The sequence below is a fragment of the Cherax quadricarinatus genome, chromosome 67 (genome assembly GCF_038502225.1).
Source record: "Cherax quadricarinatus isolate ZL_2023a chromosome 67, ASM3850222v1, whole genome shotgun sequence".
Classification (NCBI taxonomy): domain Eukaryota; kingdom Metazoa; phylum Arthropoda; class Malacostraca; order Decapoda; family Parastacidae; genus Cherax; species Cherax quadricarinatus.
This window is the reverse complement of record NC_091358.1, coordinates 21179306-21185305: the sequence shown is the minus strand read 5'-3', so window position 1 is coordinate 21185305 and position 6000 is coordinate 21179306. Positions and strand designations below refer to the sequence as shown.

Genomic DNA, 6000 nt, shown 5'->3' with positions numbered 1-6000 from the left:
TGACTACCTTACAGTGACAGTACTTTACAGTGACATAGTGACAGTACCTTTGACTGTTAGTGGCAGTATCTTACAGTACCTTACAGTGACAGTGACAGTACCATACAGTGACAGTGAAAGTACCTTACAGTGACAGTGACAGTACCATGCAGTGAGAGTGAAAGTACCTTACAGTGACAGTGACAGTACCATACAGTGACAGTGAAAGTACCTTATAGTCATAGTGAAAGTACCTTACAGTGAGAGTATCTTAAAGTGACAGTACCTTACAGTGACTCATTGTGACAGTACCTTACAGTGATTCATTGTGACAGTACCTTACAGTGACTCTTAGTAACAGTACCTTACAGTGACTGTTAGGAACAGTACTTTACAGTGGCTCATAGTGACAGTAGCTTACAGTGACTGTTAGTAATAGTACCTTACAGTGACTGTTAGTAATAGTACCTTACAGTGACTGTTAGTAATAGTACCTTACAGTGACTGTTAGTAATAGTACCTTACAGTGACTGTTAGTAATAGTACCTTACAGTGACTGTTAGTAATAGTACCTTACAGTGACTGTTAGTAATAGTGCCTTACAGTGACTGTTAGTAATAGTACCTTACAGTGACTGTTAGTAATAGTACCTTACAGTGACTGTTAGTAATAGTACCTTACAGTGACTGTTAGTAATAGTACCTTACAGTGACTGTTAGTAATAGTACCTTACAGTGACTGTTAGTAATAGTACCTTACAGTGACTGTTAGTAATAGTACCTTACAGTGACTGTTAGTAATAGTACCTTACAGTGACTGTTAGTAATAGTACCTTACAGTGACTGTTAGTAATAGTACCTTACAGTGACTGTTAGTAATAGTACCTTACAGTGACTGTTAGTAATAGTACCTTACAGTGACTGTTAGTAATGACACTACCTTAGTGACAGTACCTTACAGTGACAGTGAAAGTACCTTACAGTTACAGTGCCATTCAGTGACAGTGACAGTATTTTACAGTGACAGTGACTACCTTACAGTGACAGTGACTACCTTACAGTGACAGTACTTTACAGTGACAGTGACTACCTTACAGTGACAGTGACTACCTTACAGTGACAGTGACTACCTTACAGTGACAGTACTTTACAGTGACAGTGACTACCTTACAGTGACAGTGACTACCTTACAGTGACAGTACTTTACAGTGACAGTGACTACCTTACAGTGACAGTGACTACCTTACAGTGACAGTGACTACCTTACAGTGACAGTGACTACCTTACAGTGACAGTACTTTACAGTGACAGTGACTACCTTACAGTGACAGTACCTTACAGTGACAGTGACACCTTACAGTGACAGTACTTTACAGTGACAGTGACTACCTTACAGTGACAGCACATTACAGTGACTACCTTACAGTGACAGTGACTACCTTACAGTGACCAGCAGGTTAAGGTCGTTAGTGCTCTTTACATGCCACGTTTCATTCATTTCTACTCACCTTTCATTTACGTTTCGCTCATTTTCATGCGTGTCACTTAAGTTTCACTCAAGTTTCACTTTTGTTTCACTCAAGTTTTACTTATGTTTCACTCAAGTTTCACTTATGTTTCACTCAAGTTTCATTTATGTTTCACTCAAGTTTCACTTTTGTTTAACTCAAGTTTCACTTATGTTTCACTCAAGTTTCACTTGTTTCGCTCAAGTTTCACTTATGCTTCACTTAAGTTTCATTTATGTTTCACTCAAGTTTTACTTAAGTTTCACTCAAGCTTCACTTATATTTCACTCAAGTTTTACTTGTTTCACTCAAGTTTCACTCAAGTTTCACTTATGTTTCACTCAAGTTTCACTTATGTTTCACTCAAGTTTCACTTATGTTTCACTCAAGTTTCACTAATGTTTCACTCAAGTTTCACTTATGTTTCACTCAAGTTTCATTTATGTTTCACTCAAGTTTCACTAATGTTTCACTCAAGTTTCACTTATGTTTCACTCAAGTTTCATTTATGTTTCACTCAAGTTTCACTAATGTTTCACTCAAGTTTCACTTATGTTTCACTTAAGTTTCATTTATGTTTTACTCAAGTTTCACTCAAGCTTCACTTATATTTCACTCAAGTTTCACTTATGTTTCACTCAAGTTTCACTTATGTTTCAGTTAAGTTTATATTTCACTGAAATTAAACTTGTTTCACTTAAGTTTTATGTTTCATTCAAGTTTTATTTATGTTTCATTCAAGTTTTACTTAAGTTTCACTCAAATTTCACCAGTGTTTCACTTACGTTTCACTCAAGTTTCACTTATGTTTCATTATGTTTCACTCAGTTTCTCTTAAGTTTCACTCAGATTCACCCCAGTTTCGCTCTGTTTTTGTTGGTTGACAGGTTTAACTTGACAGGTGAACATTGAAGCTGATCTTGACAGGTGAACATTGAAACTGATCTTGACAGGTGAACATTGAAACTGATCTTGACAGGTGAACATTGAAGCTGATCTTGACAAGTGAACATTGAAACTGATCTTGACAGGTGAACATTGAAGTTGATCTTGACAGGTGAACATTGAAACTGATCTTGACAGGTGAACATTGAAGTTCATCTTGACAGGTGAACATTGAAGCTGATCTTGACAAGTGAACATTGAAACTTATCTTGACAGGTGAACATTGAAACTGATCTTGACAGGTGAACATTGAAACTGATCTTGACAGGTGAACATTGAAACTGATCTTGACAGGTGAACATTGAAACTGATCTTGACAGGTGAACATTGAAACTGATCTTGACAGGTGAACATTTAAGCTGATCTTGACAGGTGAACATTGAAACTGAACTTGACAGGTGAACATTGAAACTGATCTTGACAGGTGAACATTGAAGCTGATCTTGACAGGTGAACATTGAAACTGATCTTGACAGGTGAACATTGAAGCTGATCTTGACAGGTGAACATTGAAGTTGATCTTGATCTTGACAGGTGAACATTGAAACTTATCTTGACAGGTGAACATTGAAGTTGATCTTGATCTTGACAGGTGAACATTGAAACTTATCTTGACAGGTGAACATTGAAGTTGATCTTGATCTTGACAGGTGAACATTGAAACTTATCTTGACAGGTGAACATTGAAGTTGATCTTGACAGGTGAATATTGAAGCTGATCTTGACAAGTGAACATTGAAACTGATCTTGACAGGTGAACATTGAAACTGATCTTGACAGGTGAACATTGAAGTTGATCTTGATCTTGACAGGTGAACATTGAAACTTATCTTGACAGGTGAACATTGAAGTTGATCTTGACAGGTGAACATTGAAGTTGATCTTGACAGGTGAACATTGAAACTGATCTTGACAGGTGAACATTGAAACTGATCTTGACACGTGAACATTAAAGCTGATCTTGACAGGTGAACATTGAAACTTATCTTGACAGGTGAACATTGAAACTGATCTTGACACGTGAACATTAAAGTTGATCTTGACAGGTGAACATTGAAACTGATCTTGACACTTGAACATTAAAGCTGATCTTGACAGGTGAACATTGAAACTGATCTTGACAGGTGAACATTGAAACTGATCTTGACAGGTGAACATTGAAACTGATCTTGACAGATGAATATTGAAGTTGATCTTGGCAGGTGAACATTGAAGTTGATCTTGACAGGTGAACATTGAAACTGATCTTGACAGTTGAACATTGAAACTGATCTTGACAGGTGAACATTGAAACTGATCTTGACAGGTGAACATTGAAGTTGATCTTGACAGGTGAACGTTGAAGTTCATCTTGACAGGTGAACATTGAAGTTGATCTTGACAGGTGAACATTGAAGTTGATCTTGACAGGTGAACATTGAAGTTGATCTTGACAGGTGAACATTGAAACTGATCTTGACAGGTGAACATTGAAGTTGATCTTGACAGGTGAACGTTGAAACTGATCTTGACAGGTGAACATTGAAACTGATCTTGACAGGTGAATATTGAAACTGATCTTGACAGGTGAACATTGAAGCTGATCTTGACAGGTGAACATTGAAACTGATCATGACAGGTGAACATTGAACTTGATCTTGACAGGTGAACATTAAACTTGATCTTGACAGGTGAACATTTAACTTGATCTTGACAGGTGAACATTGAACTTGAACTTGACAGGTGGACATTGAAGCTGATCTTGACAGGTGAACATTTATCTTGTTTGACAGGTAACTTGGGCAATGTTTTAATCTGATTTACCTGGTAGACTTGTAAATATGGTTGTCAAATGTGGCAACCACCAGCACGGGGTCAGTGATCTTACCTTCCAGGTGTGACCAGGTACACCTTCCAGGTGTGACCAGGTACACCTTCCAGGTGTGACCAGGTGCACCTTACCTGCCTTGTCATTCATTTCGTGTTGTTGTGGGCTTTAAGGGCCACGTCAGTTCCTTGTCTTCTAATAATACGTTATTTTTCCCTATAATCAACCCTGTATGTAATTAATATCGCATTTGCTGTGTCTGGTTAGGTGAAGTCCTGGATCTTTCCTTAATTCATGGTATAACTTAACAAATCTTAGAGGACAATTTTGTTGCAGAGGTCAGACCTCTACAACACAATTGTCATCAAAGAATAGATCCTGGACTTCACCTTACCAGACACAGCAAATGCGATATTAATTATGGCTAAGTAGATTATAGGGGATAAATAAACATGATATTCGGAAACGTGCTACATGTAGTCTTGCTCTGGAAGTCTTCATGGTGTCTTCTCCCAGACATCTTTCCTCAAGCACTTGTAGTCGGCCTCTTACAATACAGACAATAAGCACGCGTTATGGTTTTCAAGGTCTGGTGGAACCTCTCCGGTGACCTTGAAACTGAGTACGATATGGGGACGAAAGTCTCTGTGTAGTTGCTAAAGTGTAGTTGCTAATCAGCTTTTGCAGTCAAATTAGAGCCCGGGTCACTGTGAATAGATCGTGAAACTCCCACCTGGGGTATTAATCTAAGGAAGGCTTTTCAGAGTGTCTTGGTATTAATACTACTCAAAAGCCTTGCCTCAGGGTACCTGGTGGTTTTATCAAGAATAGTAAACCAGTACTGGTTATCTGACTTGGTCTCAGGTAAAAACCCCACAGTCTATGATCAGGTTTAAATTGTTCTCTATCAGCGGGTATGAGACGAAGTGTCGTAGGTTTGATGCAGTGTGCGGGTTTGCCCACGTCCTGCAACACTGCAGCACCTGACGGAGCTCTGGACATCTCATTGTAAACCTGGCCAGTCAAAATGTATCCTCCAATGGATGAATTATGATTTTAAAACCTGAGACCTAAACAAGAGTAGGAGTCGTTGTGTTGGTCTTCCCTGAAGGTCTGTGTGTGGGGCATGGAGTCGGGAACACCTGGTAATCCTGCTACCCTGGAATAGGAAGGCATACCCAGGGGGGGCTTTCACTTGATTCACGATACCCTGACCAGCTGCCCTCGTCAAACATCGTGTCCAACACAAGATCCGAGTCCCTCAAGATAGGATCAACATTCCCGTCAGACCTTTCCGGGGTCGTCGGTGTTATGGCCAGAAGTGAAGAGGAAATAGAGCTGTCAGTAGCCGCGGGGGCGTTGACCCCCAAAATCCTCTCCAGGTAAACTCCAGGTAAACTGCCGTTAAATAGCCAGTGTAGTGGAGATAAATGGTATAAAATGCCGACACGATGAAAAAATAAATACAAATATAGAATAGTGGCACCTACATAGGACGACCGTCCCCTGCTGGTCCCTCTCACATACAACTACCCAACATTCTCCACCCAATATATACTTATGTGCTGTTTACCCTGCCGGGTCACAACACGGAGAAGACCCAGGCCAGAACCCGTCCTGGCAAACCTATATGAACATATTCCCCAGGTAGATTTATGCCTCAAAAATCGTAATGACAGTATTGCAAACAAACCAAGGTACGGGCGGGGCTCAAACCCGCGGTAGAGAGTCGTAACAATCCAGACCGACGCGTTAGCCACTG

At 39.7% G+C, this 6000-nt stretch overlaps 1 protein-coding gene across 3 annotated transcripts in view; it reads left to right on the top strand.

Annotated features, from left to right (window-relative positions):
* The window catches only part of RhoGAP100F (Rho GTPase activating protein at 100F), a 587716-nt gene that overhangs the window by 383834 nt on the left and 197882 nt on the right, over positions 1 to 6000 (top strand). The window lies entirely within an intron of this gene.